The 25,421-nt window shown below is 41.6% G+C and overlaps 1 protein-coding gene across 5 annotated transcripts in view; it reads right to left on the minus strand.

Moving 5' to 3' along the window:
* The window catches only part of pik3cd (phosphatidylinositol-4,5-bisphosphate 3-kinase, catalytic subunit delta), a 214,981-nt gene extending 192,092 nt beyond the window's left edge, over positions 1-22,889 (minus strand). For 3 of the 5 annotated variants that reach the window (XM_068016969.1, XM_068016966.1, XM_068016968.1), the window contains exons 1-2: positions 22,657-22,889; positions 22,386-22,461 (exon numbers count right to left, since the gene is read on the minus strand). The gene's annotated coding sequence lies outside the window, so the exon portion shown is untranslated. The other 2 variants (XM_068016967.1, XM_068016970.1) reach the window with 2 other exon arrangements.
* Positions 22,890-25,421: the final 2,532 nt, after the last annotated feature.

Raw genomic sequence — 25,421 nt, forward strand, 5'->3', positions numbered from 1 at the left:
GCAAATACCAAAGAACAGGAACCTCATTGCTCTCATTTTTACTTTTAAAAGCTGATACAAAACAATTCTCTGCAAGGGAAGGAAAACCGGCAGACAGACAAACTTGTATCATTTGCATGTGAAACCTCGTAACTGGGGTCCAAGCAGCAGAAGTAGAGACTGAGGAGCAATCATGGGCCACCTGCTTGCTCTCTCGGTCAGAAGGACCCAACCAAAGATTAGAGAGGAGAGGAAACTAGAAAAATATAAATATCTATCACTCACACTTGCAAACACTCACTCGAGAGGTCTGCAGAGCTCTGAGTCTTTATAGCCTGATTTGTGAAGCTTGGGTCCTACCGTCAATAAGATGTAGTCTAAACAGATAAGAGCAAGGCAGAAGGATCTATAACTCTTCAGATTTGATAAGTGCTTTTGGACATTGCTGTCACATGAAGAGATAGCATCAAGAACACTTGACGGGAAAAAAAAAATCATGCAAGCTATCTCTTCCCATGTTTCTGCTAATTAGTCACAGCGAAGGTTTGGAATTAATGTAAAATTAAAACCACAGGGCATCTATTTCACAAGGCAACTTGAGAGACTAAACAGCAGCTAGCTACACCCTCACAATGGTTTCAGATGAGGAGCGTGAAAAACAGTTACATACATTTCCCTTAACTGATAAAAAAAAAAGTATTAATTTTTAAATTACATTGCAACTAGAATAAAAAAGAAACATCATTTCTCCACACGGTCAATACCTCAAAAATAAAATAATGATTGGAGCTCTTATTCATTTCGCTCATCAAGACAGTTCAAGTATGTCGGACAAACAAGTTGTAAAACCTATGGGCATTCAAAGGGCTAAGTAATATTTTTGTGTTTTTAAAATAAACTGATGGGTGAACGTTTTGGAAAGATTCTGCACAAAATACTTTCCCTTTAAAGTGCATTAACCACAATGGTCCCCTCCATGGAGAATTGCAAAATGAGTTCACATTTTCTTTGGCGGCGTTTAGGCCAACATGAAACTGGATGAATCCCCAGGTCAAGATACAAGTTCCATCCTGCAAAAACAGGACAAGGCAAGTTTCCGAGCTCAGCTGCATTGTTACAGGGAGGCACTGAGTAAAGTCCAGTTACTTCAGAGAGCGTGTGAGGTGTGGGGGTGGGGGACTGTGGAAGGGAAGAAGATATCAGTGACTCAGTCACTCCAGTCCTCTCTCACAGTTGTACCAAAGTATTGGCAGAACCTGGGAGCAAATTTCCAGCTGGGAAGTTGAGTGGGAGAGGTCAGGAGAAGGAGAGGAGAAAATAACAACTTTCGAAAATGGACTAATCCCTTAACTGCTGATGCCCAGCATACATGCACTGTACTTTCCCTTTGTCCCTGTCTAAGCCTCGCTTTTGCCAGCTCCTCTGCAGGTCCTCCCATGTTACACACTACACCCTAACAGAAGGCACCACCAGGTAAGTGGAAACCAAGTCTATGCCAAGCATATTCTTTGAACGTGCCACGAGTTTTATCTCAGAATAAAGTACAACACCAGCACCAAAATACATTTTGCAAAGAAGAACCAAAGCAGCTGCAATTCAGTGCCTGTAATGTGTTGGTGCAACTAAGATGCTTTACAAACTTGTCAAGTGACATCTGCCAGTTTCTTCACCCAAAAGCAGCTGGTTCGCAGGGCGGTATTTTATGCTTTCCCCCTTGGTGAGTTTGGAGGTGGGGAGGCCATTTAAATCGGGCGGGATCATGGCGGGTGTGGACACCCCCACCTTTCTGCCTCGAGCCCGATTAAATCCATGGCGGGAAGGCCCTTGGATGGCCTTCCTGCCTCGCTGCCAATTGAGACCCTTAAGGGGCAATTGATGCCCAATTAAAGGCCTCTTCCCACCACAGGGATTATCCCAGCGGTGGGTGGGCCTTTCGCCACACAAGGAGCCCGACATGCAAATCCGTGCGGGTTGCTTGTGGTCTCCCAAGTGGGGTCCCTCATTCAAAGACACTCAGTGCTTGATCAAGGGACCCAGCATCAAGAAGGGGAGCCCGCGGAGAGGCATCCCCCTGCCCTTGCTGCTGACCCCCCAACACTCTACCACCCCCCTGACCCCCACCCTGCAAATCCTCTCCTGCCATCACTTACCTCTGGCCCAGATTTCCTGCGATCCTGGGCCTGCGGTGGGTGCCATTCTTGGAGTAGCCACCACCTCCCCAGTGGTGCTACCAGCCTCGGATTGACTGGCAGCTCTCGGTGGGCAGGACTTCCCGCCCCGGGGTCCTGATCCGGGGAAATGCCTGCCAGTCGCCTCACAAGTGCCTGATTGGCTCATCATTTGGCGGGCCTTCCCCAAAGGAGGCAACATGGGTCACTCATGGCTGTCTAGTAGGCGGCCATGACACCCGTCACCTCCATAAAATTCCCCCCTCAGTCTTAGGCTGCTGTCTACCATTTTGATGAAGAGACAGAATTCTGTCAGCCCTTTTTGTTTTTAATATTCATTCTCAAGATGTGGGCGTCATAGACAAGGCCAGCATTTATTGCCCGTCCCTAATTGCCCTTGGGAAGGTGATGGTGAACCACCTTCTTGAATAGAACAGAGTGGCTTGATAGGCCATGTCAGAAGGCAGTTAAGAGTCAACCACATCGTTGTGGATCTGGAGTCAGATGTAGGCCAGACCAGGTAAGGATGGCAGATTTCCTTCCCTAAAAGACATTAGTGAACCAGATGGATTTTTACAACAATCCAGTAGTTTCATGATCACCATTACTGAGACTAGCTTTTTTTTCCCAGATTTATTTAATGAACTGAATTTAAATTCCCCAGCTGCCCCAGCAAGAATCGAACTCATGTCTCTAGGTCATTAGTCCAGACCTCTGGATTAGTAGTCTAGTTACATAACCATTATGCTACCATACTCTTAGATCAAAAACTATCTGGGACAAAGGCACATTGTCATACCTGGTGCTCTTCAGTCCCATACAGTTTCAGTATCTCTCTCACCTTCCTACATAAATACATAACCAGTACATAAACATATTTTGCCTCAATTTATACAGGTATTGTGGTCCTTCAAAAAGTACTGAGGGAGTGCTCCATTGTCAGAGGAGCCATCTTTCAGACGATACGTTAAACCAAGACCCCATCTGCCTGCTTGAGTGGATGTAGAAGATCCCATGGTACAATTTTGAAGAAGAGATGAGATGAGTAGTTCTCCCGTGTCCTGGCCAATATTTAACCCTCAATCAACAGCACAAAAACAGATTAACTGGTCATTGTCACATTGCTGTCTGTGGGAGCTTGCTGTGCACAAACTGACTGCCGCTTTTCCTGCATTACAAAAGTGACTACACTTCAAAAGTACTTCTTTGGCAGTCTGGTTGTCATGAAAGGCAAGTCAAAAGGATTAAAAAAAAAAAAAAAATTATTTTCAAAAGGTTGAAACAATTGTTTATGCTAGTAAGAGTGCCAAAGTTCTTATGGTTATTTTACATTATTTGGGTCCTCTGCCAGCATATGTTTTTCACTGTCAAACAAGAGGCAGGTGATTCATTACCAGACTTCGACCAATGCTAAGGCTGACCACAAAGGTGATTTGGGTTGGCTGTTTCACAAATCACTGATCTCTGTCCTAGTTTTCACAATTTGACTCAGAATTGAACTTCTTCAGAAGAAATCCCCCGTCCCTCGACACAGCAGTCTAGTATGCTGGACTCTTCCTGGTCTGCTGTGCAAAGTCTCTCCTTTCCACACAGCCCGATTTTACAGCCATGCTGCACCTACTGTTCAGTTTTGGCTTTTATCTGATTGGTGCTAACAGCAAAACCATTACTGAGGGAGACTCCTTCACCAGAGTAAGACTCAGCATAAATTCTGCGAAAAAATCAGGAAGGCGGTTTTCAAATGTGTCTTTCTGAACTATCAGCAACTTTCATTTGTATTAAAATGAGGACCGTTTAGATTTTAATTTTTGAGAAGTTACAAGAAGGAAATTCAGCTATACTTTCCGACACTTCAACAGATTGTGTCTTAACCCATTCGTTTCAAGGCTGCTGTTGTAGCTGCAAAATCTGGGAGGCTCTTAATATTCCCAACAGTGAGAATGTTTCCATTCTGGTTTTCCTTATTTCTCTGATTTCCCCTTCAGATTGTCTTCCCAGAAACAAGTGAAGCAGACAGTCAACCCACACGCAGACCTTCGCTAAAGCCGCTCAGAATTAGTTTGCCAATTGGAATGTGTGTAGGGCCTCATTAGGACTCATATTACTAATGCTCCCAGTGGTGAATTTTAAAATTCGAATCCTTGTTTTCAAATCCGTCCATGGTCTCACGCCCTCCCGAGCTCTGTAATCTCCTCTAGCCCCACAACCCTTGCAGATTTCTGGCCTCTTGCTCGTATTTGATTTTCTTTGCTCCACCATTGGAGACGGTGTCTTCAGCTGCCCAAACCCCAAGCTGTGGAATTCCCTCCCTTCCAACCTACATCTTTGACCAAGCTTTTACTTACCTGTCCTAATATCTATTTTTGTGAATGCAAGTTGTTGTTGTGAAGTGCTTGGCCTCTGCTTTGCAATTTCCCCATTAAAATTTAGCTCCGATTGGGAGCTCTGCCTCCACAGACTGTAGGTGCAAACCACATACAATCATAGCAAATAAAGCCCAACTCACTGCACGTCCCCACCCTCCCACAAGTCTCTTTGAATAATTATGTGCTCTTCTGTGCACCATAAACTTTTTGCCGAACTGTTGTTAGATATTAATGAGGTGGAAGTCTCTCTCAGAGAGCTGTAATTGAGGAGAATGAACAGCCTCAACCCATTCCCTAGTGACCGTCAATTCACAGCATGAAATTGTACAGAGTTCAGTGCACATTGGCTCACTGATTCAAAAAAAGGGGTCATAAGGACATGTAGTGTAGGAAATGAAATGTTATACTGTGCAGATGTTACTCTGCTCCAATAACAGCTCTTACGCATTGCTGGAGAACAGAAAAGCCCAATATCATCAGATACCATGTCCCTCACCCATTCCACATTCCATCCTCCACCACCCGCTATGCTCCAAGATCCCAGGACTTCTTCCCGATCTGTGGGCAACTCAATAGTGTCAGATCCTGGGGCTTCCTTCTCCAGTTGCCTCTGGTGCCTCCAGAACCTCTTTCTGTTGTGCTCCCACACCCACGACTCATTCCCTTTCACATCCCCAGGACCCATTCTCCCTCACATCCCAAGACCCTGGAACTGCCTCAGAGTTGTGGCATTGGCAAGTCACATACACCCATGCTAGATTCCAGTCCTGCTTTCCAGTGTATTCAGATTCCACAGCCACTCCCAAAAAGATCATAAATAATTTTGCCGAGAATGCTATTTGTCATAATATCCTTATTATAAAAACCCTGACTCACCATTAGCAAAGGCAAGGGGTATTTGATATTTAAAACCTCATGTATATGTGCACATGTACACACACACGCACACATATATGCTGGCTATATACCTAATTATGATCCCAGAAATCATGTAGGCTACAGACCCAAAACAAGAGTTGAGCTACGAGACATGTCAGGATGAACATCTGCCCCATGCGATTGAGAAAATACCTTCATAGATGGTCCATAGCTCTGGCACCATTGCGAGCAATTCGAGAGGCTAATGCCACCCCATGAGAAGTATGGTGTCACAATGTTAAAAGCATATTGACCCAAGTATGCTTTTTTCTATAATTATTGCCAATAATACGGTAAAACCGACAGAGTGTATCATTAAAATGACCAGGTTAAGATGGCTTAACTTGATGCAGTAAAGAATTCTATGCAGTCAGCACAGACAACAGATAGCTTCCTGACACAACAACGACCACTTAATATCCCACGTACAGGTCAGTTAAATACAGATGCCAGAACTCTGTTCTGTCTGCTTCAGCAAAAGTCTTGGGGGATATTTAATCCAGCCTGATCACATCATTTCCATAAAGAACTCATGATCATTGCCAATCGGTATGGCTCACTCCCTGTGGCCTGTACTATAGACAGAGACAGATGGCTGATTGTATGGAGTTAAAGGAGTCATCGTCCACTCTGTGTGACCACAAAACCCAGAACCACCGCAGCTTCTTCTTTAAAAGCAAAATACTGCGGATGCTGGAAATCTGAAACAAAAACAAGAAATGCTGGAACCACTCAGCAGGTCTGGCAGCATCTGTGGAAAGAGAAGCAGAGTTAACGTTTCGGGTCAGTGACCCTTCTTCGGAACTGACAAATATTGGAAAAGTCACAGATTATAAGCAAGTGAAGTGGGGGTGGGGCAAGAGATAACAAAGGAGAAGGTGCAGATTGGACCAGGCCACATAGCTGACCAAAAGGTCACGGAGCAAAGGCAAACAATATGTTAATGGTGTGTTGAAAGACAAAGCATTAGTACAGATTAGGTGTGAATGCTGGAGAGAGAGGTCCAGTGTGTGCATGTGGCGGCGCATAGCACTGAGTGTGGATCTCAGGATGTGGCGAGAGTAGCAGTCCGAGGAACGTTGTATTTCTCGGAGATACCTGTGATCCTGGGTGGTTTCACACCTAATCTGTACTAATGCTTTGTCTTTCAACACACCATTAACATATTGTTTGCCTTTGCTCCGTGACCTTTTGGTCAGCTATGTGGCCTGGTCCAATCTGCACCTTCTCCTTTGTTATCTCTTGCCCCACCCCCACCTCACTTGCTTATAATCTGTGACTTTGCTAATATTTGTCAGTTCCGAAGAAGGGTCACTGACCCGAAACGTTAACTCTGCTTCTCTTTCCACAGATGCTGCCAGACCTGCTGAGTGATTCCAGCATTTCTTGTTTTTGTTGCAGCTTCTTCTTTGTTTTGCTGTTGGCCAAAAGAGAATGCATGTCTTTCCCAGAGACTAGTTACTGAGTTCCAGCATGGAGCTGGAAAGGTGTTGGGAAATGATGGACCAAGGCTCACCACCCAATGAAACTAGCAAGTTGTTGGGGATCGAAGTTCACAGCTCCACCCTTTTTGAAGCAATTCCTGAAGTGAAACTGATATCAAAAATCATTAAAAATAACTCAACCCACCCAACCATAAGTTATAAAATACAAAGTTAAAACATACAGCTGCATATTCAACCGCATTAGAACAACCGTTGATGGGTTTCACATTCCTGATTTTAATCATACGACCATGGCTGGCCATGTTTTTAGCTGGCAAGGCCCAAAACTCTGGATTTGCCTTCCCAAACCTCTCCGCCTCTCTTTCCTCCTTTTAAGACGCTCCTCAAAACATACCAGTTTGACCAAACTTTTGGTCACCAGTCCTAACATCTCAAGTGGCTCAGTGTCAAATTTTGTTTGATAGTTTCACATGTGAAGTACCTTGGAACATTTCACGACGTTAAAGTCACGATATAACTACAGGGTGTTATTGTTGTAAGAATGGATAAAAGAACAGAGACTGGCCATCTTTGGAAACTTAATATTGACACCTAAAAGTATAATAAATCAAACTTCAGTCACAATCAACCCAGGACTGACATAACACTGGAATATTAGTACTGCTCTATCAGCAGAAGTTAAAGCCTGTTTAAAATTGGGCTTGTACTGTTTTCAACGTGGTTTTAACATCCTACAGTGAGAAGAACATTCATTCAGAGTCAGAGTCCAGCTCGTGTGTGTCGAACATCCAAATGCTCAGGAATCAACAACTGATTCCCCATCCTATCAAAAATCAACCCCGACAGACATACACAGACCATTTCCATATTAGCCAAGCAAGATGAGTAGCTATTCATTCTGTGTACTTACTTAAAGGATCAGGGAAAGCAGTTTTCTACTTAAATATGGCTAGGCTGCACCCATCCGTGACTTCCACAGTGTGACTACAGGACAAGGAGCATCAGTGGTTTATTAAAACTGAACGACAAATTATCTTAAAAACCTTCCACTTTCAGTTGCCATTTAAGATGTTGTTCAGCAGACTGACCAAGTTGATCTTAACTAGATACAGCTTATGTCCTTCCTGTGATTATTTTCAGTTACAACATCCTGAACATATGCTTCTTGCAATCATGAGCACTGAAGTGCTCAAGCCTTGATGTCCCTTTCAGTGTGAAGAATAGTTCACTATATTGAAATGGGATGAGTCTCAGGCCAGCTGCAAAAGGACAAAAACCTGGTTTTTGTGTATATGTTTACAAGGCAATTGTGTCCTGAAACAGACTCTGTCCCACTGGTTATTATACAGACCCCCATCTGTGCAGAAAGTAAAAAGCATCCAGATCATTACTATCATTGAGCAACATTAATTATCACTCAGAAATACTCGGGACAAGTCTTGCTGCAAGGTAAAAATACCAATCAAAGCTGCAAAGGCGGAAAAAACAAAGTGTCCCTTTCAATGTAAATAGAAGTGTGATTGCAGTCTGAAACCAAATGTCGCACCCTTGTATGCAGCCTGTTTTCACCTAACTGAGTTTGGGGTTACAGATGTGGTATTGACACATTTAACCAATATTGTGAGTCTTTGTGTCATTTATGAGAAAGGTGACTAATAGCTGGAGTGGGCTCATACCAAGAGATAATGCTGGCTAACCAATCAAAATCAAATAAAAGACTAAACAGCCTTAAAGGAGCTGAGGTTGGTACAATTCCCGGTTGGGAGTGATTTGCATAGAATGGCACAGCACAGGTCTGCCAGTGACTACAGACCAAACCTATGCCTCCTGATGCCTGCAGGACATCCCAAAGTGCTTTACGGTCAATTAACCTGATCCAGCTTTTGATTACCCTCCTAGTAGCTCCTTCTTTGGCTCAGCATCCATTTTAAATACCTCTGTGAGCACCTTGGGATGTTTTTCTACATTAAAGGAACTGGTTAAATACAAGTGGTTGTTGAATTACTTCTTGAAGTGCGGGCACCGTTATCACCTAGGCAACCAATTTGCAAGCTCAAAGTCCCACAAACAGTAAATGAGATGATTGGCCAGTTTTTGGTGTTGTTGTTCGGGGAATAGCAATGCTGGCCAGAACACTAGATGTACTTGCTCTTATATCAAAAGGATCTTTTACAGCAGACAAATGGGCTTTGGTTCAATATCTTGCCTGAAAGACAACTTGATCCTCCCTCAGAACTGCAGTGAAGTGTTAGCATAGATTATGTACTCAAGTCCTGGAGCGGGGCTTGAATGCACAATTTTTTGATTCAACGATGAGGGTACGACCAACTAGTCCATAGGGAAGTTTGACGCAACAATGTCACACGAACTCTCTCATCTGTACAACCCTCATATTCTGTGGCCCGCAATTTAAACTCACTTCCCTGGACCTGTGGCATGAGCGGTGCCCTTTTCCTTCTGTCTCGTACATACCAAAAAGAAAACACAAACATAAAAACAGATCACTGAGCTCAGTTCAAATCATTGCCATTACTGCTGAATGTAATGGTGATACTTCATCTGCGCCCAAACCTTTCTTTATCATTCTATATATATTTTCTGCCCCTTTCTAAAAAATGCATACCCCTGTACCACTCATGATTGAGAAGGCTGCCGAATCAGCTCCTGGGAGATGTGCATTGGGATAGTTTCATCTTGAATCTTTCGCTCCCTCCATGGTGCAGTTGTAGACTGTAGTTATAGTACAAACTTAGCTTCTGGTGGTATCTGTAGAATGTTACAATCCACAAGGGGAATAAGGCAGGAAACTCTGGTTGATGTAGCAGATCAGCCATGATTTTACTGAATAGTGGAGCAGACTCGAGGGGCTCCTGTTCCTAGTTCTTACGTTATGTGTGTTTGGTTCTGCTGTCCAGGCAGCTGATTTTTAAGTTAATATAGGAAAAAAAAGGACGAAAATGCTGGAAACATACAAATCAGCAGCCTCTGTGGGGGACAAACACATTTATGCTTTAGATATAAATGCTTTAGAGTACAAGAAAAGCTCACCTCTCAAACTTAAACTCCTCTGTTCCCACCAAAGATGCTGACTGACCTGCTGTGTCTTTCCAGTATTTTCAGTTTTCAGGTTCTGCATTATTTTGTTTTTAACTTGGCAAACTTTCAAATGTTTTGACATGGGTGGGAATGCTCATTTATTTGGTCATTTCGAAAAGATGGACAAATAAACTTCTAAAGGTTCAGAGCATACACTGAAATTATAGTGCATCTTTTTTTTTATTCATTCATGGGATGTGGGCGTCGCTGGCCAGGCCAGCATTTATTGCCCATCCCTAATTGAGTGGCTTGCTAGGCCATTTCAGAGGGCATGTAAGAGTCAACCACATTGCTGTGGGTCTGGAGTCACATGTAGGTCAGACCAGGTAAGGACAGCAGATTTCCTTCCCTAAAAGGACATTAGTGAACCAGATGTGTTTTTACAACAATCGACAATGGTTTCATGGCCATCATTAGACTAGCTTTTTAATTCCAGATTTATTAATTTAATTCAAATTCCACCTTCTGCTGTGGTGGGATTTGAACCCATGTCCCCAGAGCAATACCCTGGGTCTCTGGGTTACTAGTCCAGTGACAATACCACTATGCCACCGCCTCCCCCTATTGTGACTCCTAAGCAATACATGGCATGGCCCATGGAAGCAATCTCACAAGTCTCAGTTTAGTACACTTAACAGCCAGGTCACTAACTCAATTGCTAAATTATGCTGTGCTTGGCATTGATGTGTTACAATGACACAAAGGTGGCAATGCAACTGGAGCCAGAGAAACAATAAAAAGAGAGAGACCTATTCAATAGTAAATTTCCAGTCAATTGTGTCCTATACCACTTATTTATAAAACACCTTCCTGATACACTAACAGTGCAGACTAATACAGACTAGGACTTGGCCTTATTTAAAATATAAAGAAATGATTTCACTCACAAAGCAACAAGTCAAAGAAGCTTCAATGCGCTCAACAATAACAATGAAATTTTGAGGACACTGACATTTCTTTGCAAGTGTTTTTAAAAAGGTGATAGCGTAGTTAATCAGATTACACAGAGTGATTACAATGAGATCCAAATGATAACGGAAGTGAAAACAAACAAAGTAGAGAAGGATGGTGACACTAAAGTATGGCCATGCTTCATAATTAAGTTAAGTTACACCCACACAAGTCAAGCATTAAACAAGTCAAGTGTTACGCAAGTCAAGCGTGTCCTGATGGATTAAAATTCAATGGACGAAATCACGTGAAGTGCTGTTTGTACTAATTTAGCACATAAGAATTATGTTCCAAAATCCATTGTTTGTAAGCTTATACTGGCACTCGACCAACTGTGTGAGCCACTATTAAATTGCTGTGTGCTTTTTTTAATGGCTCGAACTCTTTGTACAAGAACGTACAGCCTTGTTTTTCAAAGAAAATATTGAACTATTTGAAGAAAATTGCAGATAGTCTTTGTACAATCCATGATGTAAGTCTTATCGCTCCAATATCTCAAATACAGAGGATGACCCTTGTAGACAGTATACTTAGTAATTGTGAATGTTCAGAGTGTGGGGTGCATATTATTATTGTGAAGTGATGTATCCCTTTCTGTTGAGCCTGGGCTGATTTCTTGTAGCTGTTTTGGTTATGGCATTCTTGAGAATCTTTGCTTTTTTTTAAAAAAAAAGTCTAGATAATGCACCCTCAATCTATCCAGATTTACCTGGCTGCATAAAGTCTCCTATTAAACTACAGCAATAAAATATTAAATCTACTACGACTGTCCTGTGCAATACATTAGCTAGGAAACTGGGTCAGGCTAAAGGGGGGGTGGGGGGGTGGAACTCAGTGTCAGAATCCCCAGCTTACCCAGGTATAAAAAGCCAGTTACTCTACACCATGAAAAAAAAATTGTTGAGCTATCAGGCAAGCATCAAAAATGCTACAAACTACTTCTGCAATCCCTCAATGAAGAAACTAACTAGGGCGTGAACTACAACCACAGATTTATTGGTGAATTAACATTACTTGCATTATAAAATTGCTACATTTGCACACACTTCTGGCATGATATTTCACCGAGAAAAATAAAACAGTGACAACAGCATCTTGCATTTATATAGCGCCTTTAATGTAGTAAAACATCCCAAGGTGCTTCACGGGTACATTACCAGACAAAATCTGGCAAGTCAGCACCGAGGAGATAGGGAATCTGAAAGTCAAGAGTGAGGAGAGAAGCTAAAAATGCAACCAATGAAAAATCACTAAGTGCTTATGAAAAACAACCACTCCTTCAAGGACCGTCAAGAGGTGAACCAATCAAAATGCTCAAAATCTTCCTCCATCAATTCTTTCCTCTTTAGCCTGCTAACGGGGGTTTGAAAATTATATGTATAATGCAAACAGAAATACATTATACACTTCATTTTTCAATAACATTTCCTTTTGCGTCTGAGAGTATCTTTAAAGTTTTTACTTGAAGGCCTCAGCTGCAATTTAATATTTTTCCCCTGCAATTTCCTGAATGCTCCAGGGTAAGCAATCCTATGAGTTTCCAAATGATTTAAAAACATGGTGGATAATCAATTTTGTTGGCTTTTACAGTAAAAATGTTACATTTATGCTACTTGGGTTTATTTTTTACTCAGAGAGACGGGGGAATTTTAACATGGGTGAATGGGCAAATATTCTGAGCACAGGTTGGCATTTTACATGTTAATGAGGCTGGAAGCCTCGGATTTAACCTGCGAGGCTTTACAGCGCTCCTAGTGGACCAGGATGAGCAAGAGTTCTTCCTCTCAGCCCCCCAATCTCCCCACCATCAGACGTCCCACCCCCATCCCACCCCACCCCTGGATCGGACATACTCCTCCAGAGTGCCCCCCCCACTTGACTGGAAGCCAAGCCCATCAATCAGGCTGATTTCTGGGTGAGGAAGGTATCAGGGCCAAAACTCAAACTCCACAACATGTGGGGAAACCCCAACTTTCCAGGTTTCCCACACGCTACTCGAACCCAACCCCAAAGTGTCAGCAAGTAAAACTCCACCACCCGCCACCCCCAGTGTTAAACCATCTCCAAAGGCCACCAACCCAGAACTCACCCCCACCCCTGAAGCTACGAAACCCTACAACCCCCATGTTCTGTGCTGTCAAGGTCCAGGATCAACCCCATTATGATAAAACCCATGAACACCTCCCCCCACCCCATACTGCTGACTCCCCAGAATTCTGCCCCCAATGCTTTAAAACTATCTCAGACCCAAGAGTGGTGCCAAACCCCAAAAATCCCATCCCATGCTACTAAATCCTAGGACCACCTCCCAACACTACCAAGGCCCAGGGCTCCCACCAATCACTGCTGCCAACCCACACTACCTCCAACCCACCCCTCCCCCCACAACTGAGTCTACTTTGTCTACCATCTTGCTGTATAACCTAGGCCTTTAAGAAAAGGTAAGTGAGAAAAAATATCAAGTATGCAGGTAAAGAAATATATAAACATTAAGGCTGCCAACCCAAGTTGCAAGGAAGGATGGACAAACTCCCAATATGGAATGCGCAAAATACTGCTCAAACGTTCCATATGGAACGAATATGATTTAACTTATTCAGGCACCAGGTATTAGGGCTCTGAGAATTCAGTGTCTGCCATGACATGCCTATTGCTATTAGCATATCGTCCAACTCACTGTTAGCAACACTGCAGGAGACCTGCTAGTTATATATTAAAAGTGGTGCATCTAGCGCATGCAAAAGTCACACTCCATGCATCACACATTATTGCAAAACAGTCTGAGGACACTACAACTGCACTGCAGTTTTTATATATACAGAGCTAATTCCCTGACATGATCATATTTGAGGTAAATTGAGATAAAACAGTAATCCCGCACATAATGGTGCTAGAAATTGTTCCGATCCCATTGATGCCAAGATTCTGATCATAAATAATAGAAGTCAGTTCATTGCAAAGAGAAATTTTGGCAGCATTTCAAAGTAGTCGAAAGTGCCAGCAATTCTTACAGTGCCGTTTTCTGCAAATCTTGAGACATGCAACAAGTGACTTTTTCAACCTTAATTCCATCATTTCAAAAAGGACAAGGGAATCAAGAAATAGGTATATTTTGAAAGCTGGAAAAGGCCTTGCAATATGAAAAAAATAGTTTAGCATGTATTTTGTGAATGAAATCCAGATTTGAGTGAAAAGCAACAAACACATTCAGTAGAATTTTGTGCTTTAAAGCATGATTAGCCTTGGTAAACAGTTCATGGCATCATTTTGCAGTTGGCTAATTTGATATAGCTGTCGATACTGTCGCTGCCAGGTAAGGAAGTTGTGGGTTTAAGCCTCACTGCAGCACAACTTCTGCTACTTCAGTGCAGTGGTCACATAACAATGGTCACCACATTTCAAAGTAATTCATTATATATGAAACATAAGATGCTATACAAATGGAAGTCATTGTTAATAGCAAACTATAAAATGTGCTGCATTATGGCATCTGTGCTGTGACAACAGTACTGTTTATCATAACCCTTCACACTACTGGTTAACTTGATGCTTATAACATTGTTGAGTTCTGCAGGAAAGCTCTCTGTACTAGCTCTACTGAAGTATCATTAGTCAGCCTATATGATTTGACAAATTTTACTTACAATTTCAATGCAAATGCTTACTAAGGAAACAAACTAAAACGAGAAAATCACATCGGCAGTCAGAAAACCCTCTGTAAAAGGTGCTGATAAAGGTTTGTAAAATTACTCCAGACAGTCAAAAGGTCATATGAAGGAAGTAAACACAGACAGGAACGTTTATACAGTATCTGTACATTAAATGAGCTAAGCTTTCAAAAGAAAACATTTCTGTGCTGTATTTTGCATTTCATTCCTAATTTCAATGAACATTTTAAATAAATACAAATAAGAGTGTAAAACAAAACTGTTTAAGAATTACATTCACAAAATGAGCCAGTGTCTAAAGAGGAAGACGGGAGTTCTGGGATCCACCGAAAGGTTTTGAGGCTTTTTAAAGAGGACACATTGCTTCTTCCAATCAAGATTACTCAAGCATGCAAACTCTCGAAACAAGGCTATTTAAAAACAAAACAAGGTATTTAAAAAGGAAGAGTAAGTAAAGTGAATGTTGTTCCTCCAGAGAGTGAGAATGGGGATAATAAGGAAATGGCAGATGAAATGAACAAATATTTTGCTTCTGTCTTCACTTTGCAGGATATTAAAAACATTCCAGTAAAAGCTATAAATCAGGAGGTGGAAGGAAGAGAGGAACTTGGTGAAATTACAATTACCAGGGAAGCAGTACTGAGTAAACTGATGGAGCTGCGGGCTGACAAGTCCCCAGGTCCTGATGGACTTCATCCTAGAGTCTTAAAAGAGGTGGCTATAGAGGTAGTAGATGCGTTGGTGTTAATTTTTCAAAATTTGCTAGATTCTGGAAAGTTTCCATCAGACAGGAAAGTAGCAAAATATAACCCCTCTATTCAAGAAAGGGTGGGGTGAATGAAAGCAGTTAACTATAGGTCAATTAGCTTGACGTCTGTTGTGGGGAGGGTGTTAGAATCGATCATTACGAAGGCTATAGCTGGGAACTTAGAAAAACTCAAGTTAATCAGGAATAGTCAGCATGGTTTTGTAAAAGGGAAATCATGTTTAACCAATTTATTGGAGTTCTTTGAAGGAGTAACATGTGCCGTGGATGAAGGGGAGCCTTTTGACATACGGTACTTGGATTTCCAGAAGGCATTTGACAAGGTGCCACATAAAAGGTTATTGTGCAAAGTAGGAGCTCATGGTGTACGGGGTAACATATTAGCATGGATAGAAGATTGGCTGGCTGGCAGAAAACAGAAAGTATGCATAAATGGGTCCTTTTCTGATTGGCAGGATGTGACGAGTGGAGTCCCGCAGGGGTCTGTGCTGGGGCCTCAACTTTTTACAATTTATATCAATGACTTAGATGAGGGGAGTGATGGCATGGTAGCTAAATTTGCAGCTGACACAAAGATAGGTAGGAAAGTATGTTGTGAAGAGGATATAAGGAGGTGGCAGACCAATACAGATCGGTTGAGTGAGTGGGCAAAAATTTGTCAGATGGAGGAAAATGTGAAGTTGTTCACTTTGGCAGGAAGAATAAAAAAGCAGAGTATTACTTAAACGGGGAACGACTGCAGAACTCCGAGGTGCAGAGGGATCTAGGTGTTCTAGTGCAAGGGTCACAAAAAGTTAGTATGCAGGTACAGCAAGTAATAGAGAAGGCTAATGGAATGCTATCCTTTGTTACGAGAAGAATTGAAAATAAAAGCAAGGATGTTATGCTTCAGTTATACAGGGCCACATCTCGAATACTGTGTGCAGTTTTGGTCTCCTTATTTAAAGGAGATGTGAATGCGTTGGAGGTGGTTCTGGAGGTCGTTTACTAGATTGATACCTGCAATGAGCGGGTTGTCTTATGAGGAAAGGTTGGACAGACTGGGCTTGTTTTCACTGGAGTTTAGAAGAGTGAGGTGAGACTTGATTGAAGTTTATAAGATCCTGAACGGTCTTGACAAGGTGGATGTGGAAAGGATGTTTCCTCTTGTGGGGGAGTTCAGAACTAGGAGGCACTGTTTTAAAATTAGGGGTCGCCCTTTTAGGAGAGAGATGAGGAGAAATTTTTGAACTTTGCAACTTTGGAACTCTGCCTCAGAAGGTGGTGGAGGTGGGGTCATTGAATATTTGAATATTTTTAAGGCAGAGGTAGATAGATTCTCGTTAGGCAAGGGAATCAAAGGTTATCGGGGTAGATGGGAGTGTGGAATTCAAAACACAAACAGATCAGCTATGAACTTATTAAATGGCGGAGCAGGCTCAATGGCCTACTTCTGCTCCTAATTCATATGGTCGTATTACTTAACAAAGGAGTTGATACTTAGGTTTAATCAAAATCTCGCTTTCTTTTAAAAAAAAATCAGAAAGTTACTGAGAGGTTGCTGGGGTTCACTGATAGACCCATAATAAAATGTCCCCACACCCCACTAATCGCGCCCCCACCCCCAACCAAAGCCACAAAATACAAGGAAGAACTTGCATTTATATAGCATCCTTCACATCCTCAGGACATCCCAGAGCATTTAACAGCCAATGAAGTACTTTCAAAGTGTAGACACTGTTATAATATCAGCTATTGCAGCAGCCAATTTGCACACAGCAAGTTCCTACAAACAGCAATGGGATAAATGACCAGATCATCTGTTCTTGCCAATATTGGTTGAGGGATAAATGTTGACGAAGACAGCAGGAGAACTACCCTGACCTTCTTCAGATAATTCCATGGGATTTTAATATCCACCTGAGGAGCAGCTGGAGCCTTGGTTCAATATCTTATCTGAAAGTGTTAAGACCAACAGATGAGAACTGTATAGACAGCATAAAGGCTGCTCTTAGCTCAACTCATCAGGAGATACATTTGAGTGATCCAAGGCAGAGTTCCTTCCTAATTTTGTCTATGTTCAAAAATTTTTTTTTTATATACGACACATTTTTCACTTGATTTAATTCTCCTGCTGCTTATTGATACAACATTTATTTTGAATTGAATATTACAATTGCATTCTGGAAAAGCAGGACAGGGCATAGACACAATACCACTTCACAGAAATAACTTGTGCCAGAATTAGGAAGTTACTGACAGATTGAAGTCAATTAGAATTTATCAAAATACAAAACTCCAAAGCAATAAGATTATTGAAATGTAATAATGGCCGATTATATTATATTGCCGTTTCACTCCAGCTTGTTTTACAAAAAATCACAGTCCAGTGGGACTCCAATAACTTCAGAATTCTTTTTTTCTCTCCACTCCCATTATAATTGGGTGCTTTAAATCACACCACACCAGCCAAATCGAAAGTGAAACATATTTTAATTCTTATTTTAATAAAATTTGAGTCTCGAGTCCAAAGATGATCACTCAGCATGCTACTGAAAGCAATTGCATGTGAATTAATGGGAGGCCCAATCTAAAAATTCAGGCTTTCGGAATTCTACAAGGTTGGGCCAGTTAAAAGTGCAAAGGACACAGTAAAAAATCTCTGCCAACATAATGAGAACCATGGAAAGCATCCTGCATTTTATAATAAAATAAAGTTAAAAATTTTTTTTTAAATTTCCAATCTTGTGCAATAAACAGAAGATAAATAGGAAGCAGGGAATCCAGTTTATTGCCTTTTTAAGGAAAAATGCTATAACTCATTCATAACCTGATTACGTGCAGAATAAGTGAAGTCACTGCTTCCCATATGTATCTTCCATATGTCAGAATATTTGGCAGCAGCTACTTATATTAGGACTGCTTATTTATGGATTAAATCTTTTAGAACAACACTGTCTATTATTCATTAGCTCCCTAGACTTTGGCTGTAAACTGAAGAGAATAAAGAGCATCATAATGACCATTCGGCCCATTGAGTCCATGCTGTATGCTTTCCATAAGAGAAACAATGCCTCGGCCTGGAGTTAGTCTGAAATGATTCTTTATTGGGACAGAAATATATTTGCAACTTAATTTGTCCAAGTCAAATCATCTTTCAGAAACCAATTACACTAACCAATCCCAACATTTATTTTGCTGAGATGTGAAACGTAATAATGATTTAATTACACATTTTACAATTGGTTAGTTTTCTCTCTGCTCCAGAGTGTTAAATATCCTCTTGGAATAGTTAAGAAAAAGGATACCATTTTTGAAGATGTGGAAAACTTCACAATATCTCAATATTACAAATATTTACACTTCAGATGTCTACAGATGATCAGATAAGATAATAACATTTTTCTTTCTTGCAGCTTGCTCCTTTTCCCTTATCTCCTCAATGTGTTGGAGTTTTTGACTCCTTGCTGGCGTAAAGTTCCAAGAGCACTGGTCATCTGTTAGTAGCTCATCCAACTGATCATGATTATTTGCAATACTTGACAGTAAATGATAGTCGGCTGGTCCGCAGTTGGAAGGGAATCATCCCTGAACCTGATTCTATTGTCACTGCTGTTTGTTCAGTGTGTCCGGAAGGGGTCAGTAGATCACTCGAAGGAATTGGTACACTCTAAATACCTGGTCTACTTTGGGGTTTCTGTCATGATAAAATGAGCTTCTTTGTTGTAACTGCAGTGGAATGATTTTCAGGGCAACCCTGAGGGAATTATGTAAAACCTACAAAGGGTAGGTTGATATATTTTATTATATAAAACAGGATACTGACTATTTTAGGGGTTCTGTTCCTATTTGTTTTGTGAAAATAAGAAGTTCCAAAGCGCATCACAACTTTTTATTTTTAAAATGCAGTCGTTATGATGTAGGCAAAGGCAGAAAATCAATTGTCGGTGGCAAGATCCCCAGTAATGCAATTTAACTGCGGCACCAACTATTCTCTGGGTTCAACGATTTAAAACCAATAGAACACAGCTCAAATGGTTTATTATAATCACCTGAACTGTTAAATTACATAAAATTATGCAGTATGTTAACATCTGGATATCTCAAGTGTATGTAGTGGTTTTATTGATTTACTTGTGAGTAATGCTATCTACCACAATCAAGAACAACAAGCCCAATAAACTACAATTGCTTCTGTATGATATGGAATGGGGCTCAAAATGTATCTCTCAGTTTACTGTCCCCAGTGTTACTATCCCCAGTGTCCTGGACAATATTTATCCCTCAACCAACATCACTAAGCACAGATTATCTGCTCGTTATCACATTGCTGTATGTGGGATCTTGCTGTGTGCAAATTGGCTGCTGTATTTCCTACATTACAACAGAGACTTCACTTCAAAAGTACTTCATGGGCTGTAAAGTGCCTTGGGATGGCCAGTGATCATGAAAGGCACTATATAAATGCAAGTCTGTCTTTCTTTTCACTAGTCAATGTCTACCCTTCTCAATCCAGTGGTAATGACCCAACCTTCGGCCAGGTTGAGAAAACCTATTTCATCACTATTGGTGGAATCAAACCTGGGACTTTCCCATTACTCCATAAGCCACAGGGGAGCCTGAAATTGCTTTGCATTCTTCTGCATTCAGACACAATTGTCACGATTGTCATTATAGTCATATTGTCACAGTTGTTGGTCACATTATAACCCTCATAAATACAGAGCTGGCGGGCAGCCATAAAGGCGGGGCTAAAGTGTGGCGAGTCGAAGAGACTTAGCAGTTGACAGGAAAAAAGACAGAGGCGCAAGGGGAGAGCCAACTGTGTAACAGCCCCGACAAACAAATCTTTCTGCAGCACCTGTGGAAGAGCCTGTCACTCCAGAATTGGCCTTTATAGCCACTCCAGGCGCTGCTCCACAAACCACTGACCACCTCCAGGTGCTTACCCATTGTCTCTCGCAATAAGGAGGCCAAAGAAGAAATATATAAACCCACTTTCTGTATATTTCAAATCATTTCCACAAGAAACATATATAACCACAGTTTTATTTGCGGCTTGAAAATGGATCAAGTCTTTGAGGCTACTTATTGTTCATAAATATAATATTTATCGTATCATTGTACTATTTTTGCAACTTAATCCTCATCACAATTACTTCTTAAAATGTATTTTACTGCAACAATTTCTCCTGGAATCTGTGAGAATGGACCAAGACTTTATGAAACACATCTAAAACTGATTAGTAAATAGTCTGAACATAAAAATTACCAATACCTTAACAGTCCAGTCAAAATTCTTACCTAAGGAATCCATATGAAACAGTGTTATGACCTTAACTGTGACAATCAACAACAGGAAAACATCCCCAACTAAATTACAAAACAAAAAAATAATAATTTTCAGGTCTGATTTTGAATGGATTTAAACCCCCACTGCATTTTGGCCAATAAATGGGATCCTCTCTCATTAATCTATTTAAATTAAATAAACTGATCTGTATAATATTGTTCTGAATAGCACCAGATTTAATAAACATTTAGTTTTCAACTATCAAATGATGCTTAGTTTGCTGAAGTAGTTGAATATAACCTTTTCTGTATTCAGACAAAAGCCAGATAGAGATTAAACTTCAATTAGTACATCAAACAGACACCAGCTGCTTAAAAGGATGATTTTGCTATCAACATAATGCATTGCGTGAAAAGGAAAATATGAAAAAAAATGGTTTATGACTCGCATGGGAGGTGTAATGGAGTGAGAATCCTAAAACACAGGTAAAGATCCCAGAAAAATCCTATTATGACCTATAGAGTTAAACTTATTCAGCCATCTTAAAGCAAAGGAAATAAAACATAGGTAAAAATCCCAGAACGCCGTGGAATAAAACTAATATGAGGCTTGTTTCCTGCCTTAACAACATGTTTTGTAATAAACCTCAAGGAAATTCTTGGAGACAACAATTAATATCACTGGGCACGTCCCTTAAAAGCTGCTTTAGCAATGACATTTTAACATCACTTAAAATAAAGCCAGGACATTTTGTAACTATTTATAGTGTTTCACTTTTATATGGGAATGCTGCATGCTGCAATCCCCTGGGCCCATGTAATGAAATGCTCCCAGTTACAGCCAATCCTGCACTTTCACTCAATGTCATTTCTTCAAGGAAGAAAGGAAAAGCACCAAAAGACTGTGGCTGGAGCCTAAACATGTGTTCAAATGCAGTAGAATCTTTCCCGAGAGGTCTGACATTCCAAGTATTGACATACATTCCCCCAGCTTTCCTCTCTCCCCTACCTCCTCCAACACTAGATTATTCACACACCAACATCTGTAGGACTGAATACTATAAATACAATGGTGCATGTTTTATTTGTTTTTTTTAAAAAAGATTAAGCTATCTCTATTTGATTTTAAAACACCTGAACATGTGACATCCTTCAGGAAACAATATAAAAGACACCAGATTATAAATAGCATCTGTATAGCAATAGCTCCCTTATGTTTAGTGGGAAACAGCAGTTACACTCAATCTTTTTCATATACTTGAACTATTAGCACCATTCACTGTCAGCAGGTTGTGACACGTCCCATCAGTTACAAGGTATCGAAAGTAAACTGGTGCTCCCTCACCCATTCATTTCTTTATCCTACGTAAAATATTTAAAAAATTAAATTATTGTGCAGACTCTTTTAGTACGTGACCCTATCTCTTGGTGTGTATGGATTGCTGGAAAAAAAAATATTGGCCGAAAGTATTTCAAAAAAAGTCTAACACACACAAGCCCTTTTAAAACATGACAAGTGCACAGTTCTTAATGACCAGTTTTGTCGTCAAAGCAAGTGGTAAACATGTAAATTCGCGCGTGAACTTCAAAGGCAATGCGTTTTAAATTTGATATTACATTTTTAAGAATGATTTGAGGGCAGGGTCTCAAACCCTTTATTAAAACAATAAACACATCAAAACACACACACAGACCCAGGACTAGAGTTTCTCACCATAACAATCTTTACTGGGTCAATAGGAACAGACATTACTCACCAGTGATTCAGTCACTCCCGTAATAGGTCCGAAACCGTGTCTCTGAGTCGGTTCCTCACTGGCTTAATGCTCAGCCCTAGAAAAATAGAGGCAGGGAATCATTGAAAGGGATTGAGATACAAATATAACATTTTAAGCTGTTAGAAGGTTGAAAATAAACACATCGTTCTGTTTTATTTACGTTTAAAGTATTGATACGCGGCTTAATAGGAAACAAAAACATTTGTTTTCAATATACTACACATGCACACACTGATTGAGGGGTTTGTACCGAAATGATGTGGATTCACAAGCTGCCAGTGGACAGGAACTCAGCCACATCTCCCACTGAAATTGATGAGAGCTGCAGCCGCAGTTCAGACACCTCCCGGGCGGGGAGCCGCTCCCTTTCAGTTTCTTTTACTGTAACCGAAACAAGAAAATAAATGTTGATTCTTTTTTTTTTAAATAACTAAAGTGCAAACAAAAAATGGAGGCCCGTGACTTGAGAAGCGGAAGTGCTGAAATGTGCGGCTCACATTGATCAGCAACACAAGCTCGACAGCGCCCACAGCGCAGGACATGACAGAGTGAGTCAGCACTGGGCAGGCCGCCTGTACCACTCACCCAGAACCTGGGAATACTCAACATCACTCACCCAGAACCTGGGAATACTCAACATCACTCACCCAGAACCTGGGAATACTCAACATCACTCACCCAGAACCTGGGAATACTCAATTTCACTCACCCAGAACTAGTGAATGCTCAACATCACTCACCCAGAACCTGGGAATACTCAACATCACTCACCCAGGACCAGGGAATACTCAACATCACTCACCCAGGACCAGTGAATGCTCAACATCACTCATCCAGAACCTGGGATTACTCAACATCACTCACCCAGAACCTGGGAATACTCAACATCACTCACCCAGAACTAGTGAATGCTCAACATCACTCACCCAGAACCAGTGAATGCTCAACATCACTCATCCAGAACCTGGGATTACTCAACATCACTCACCCAGAACCTGGGAATACTCAACATCACTCACCCAGAACTAGTGAATGCTCAACATCACTCACCCAGAACCTGGGAATACTCAACATCACTCACCCAGAACCTGGGAATACTCAACATCACTCACCCAGAACCAGTGAATACTCAACATTACTCACCCAGGACTTGGGAATACACAACATCACTCACCCAGAACTAGTGAATGCTCAACATCACTCACCCAGAACCTGGGATTACTCAACATCACTCACCCAGAACCTGGGAATACTCAACATCACTCACCCAGAACTAGTGAATGCTCAACATCACTCACCCAGAACCTGGGAATACTCAACATCACTCACCCAGGACCAGGGAATACTCAACATCACTCACCCAGAACCTGGGAATACTCAACATCACTCACCCAGAACCTGGGAATACTCAACATCACTCACCCAGGACCAGGGAATACTCAACATCACTCACCCAGAACCTGGGAATACTCAACATCACTCACCCAGGACCAGGGAATACTCAACATCACTCACCCAGAACCAGGGAATAATCAATATCACTCACCCAGGACCATGGAATACTCAATATCACTCACCCAGAACCATGGAATACTCAACATCACTCACCCAGAACCTGGGAATACTCAACATCACTCACCCAGAACCAGGGAATACTCAACATCACTCACCCAGAACCAGGGAATACTCAACATCACTCACCCAGAACCTGGGAATACTCAACATGACTCACCCAGAACCTGGGAATGCTCACATCACTCACCCAGAAACTGGGAATACTCAACATCACTCACCCAGAACCAGGGAATATTCAACATCACTCATCCAGGACCTGGGAATACTCAACATCACTCAGCCAGAACCAGGGAATACTCAGCATGACTCACCCAGAACCTGGGAATACTGACATCACTCACCCAGAAACTGGGAATACTCAACATCACTCACCCAGAACCAGGGAATATTCAACATCACTCACCCAGAACCTGGGAATACTCAACATCACTCACCCAGAACCATGGAATACTCAACATCACTCACCCAGAACCATGGAATACTCAACATCACTCACCCAGAACCAGGGAATACTCAACATCACTCACCCAGGACCATGGAATACTCAATATCACTCACCCAGAACCTGGGAATACTCAATATCACTCACCCAGAACCTGGGAATACTCAACATCACTCACCCAGAACCTGGGAATACTCAATATCACTCACCCAGAACCAGGGAATACTCAACATCACTCACCCAGAGCCTGGGAATACTCAACATCACTCACCCAGAACCTGGGAATACTCAATATCACTCACCCAGAACCATGGAATACTCAATATCACTCACCCAGAACCTGTGAATACTCAACATCACTCACCCAGAACCAGGGAATACTCAACATCACTCACCCAGAACCTGGGAATACTCAACATCACTCACCCAGAACCTGGGAATACTCCATCACTCACCCAGAACCAGGGAATACTCAACATCACTCACCCAGAACCAGGGAATACTCAATATCACTCACCCAGAACCATGGAATACTCAACATCACTCACCCAGAACCAGGGAATACTCAACATGACACCCAGAACCTGGGAATACTCACATCACTCACCCAGAAACTGGGAATACTCAACATCACTCACCCAGAACCAGGGAATATTCAACATCACTCACCCAGGACCTGGGATTACTCAACATCACTCACCCAGAACTTGGGAATACTCAACATCACTCACCCAGAACCTGGGAATACTCAACATCACTCACCCAGAACCAGCGAATACTCAATATCACTCACCCAGAACCAGGGAATATTCAACATCACTCACCCAGGACCTGGGATTACTCAACATCACTCACCCAGAACTTGGGAATACTCAACATCACTCACCCAGAACCTGGGAATACTCAACATCACTCACCCAGAACCTGGGAATACTCAACATCACTCACCCAGAACCAGGGAATACTCAATATCACTGACCCAGGACCATGGAATACTC

Source organism: Heterodontus francisci, chromosome 37, assembly GCF_036365525.1.
Source record: "Heterodontus francisci isolate sHetFra1 chromosome 37, sHetFra1.hap1, whole genome shotgun sequence".
NCBI lineage: Eukaryota > Metazoa > Chordata > Chondrichthyes > Heterodontiformes > Heterodontidae > Heterodontus > Heterodontus francisci.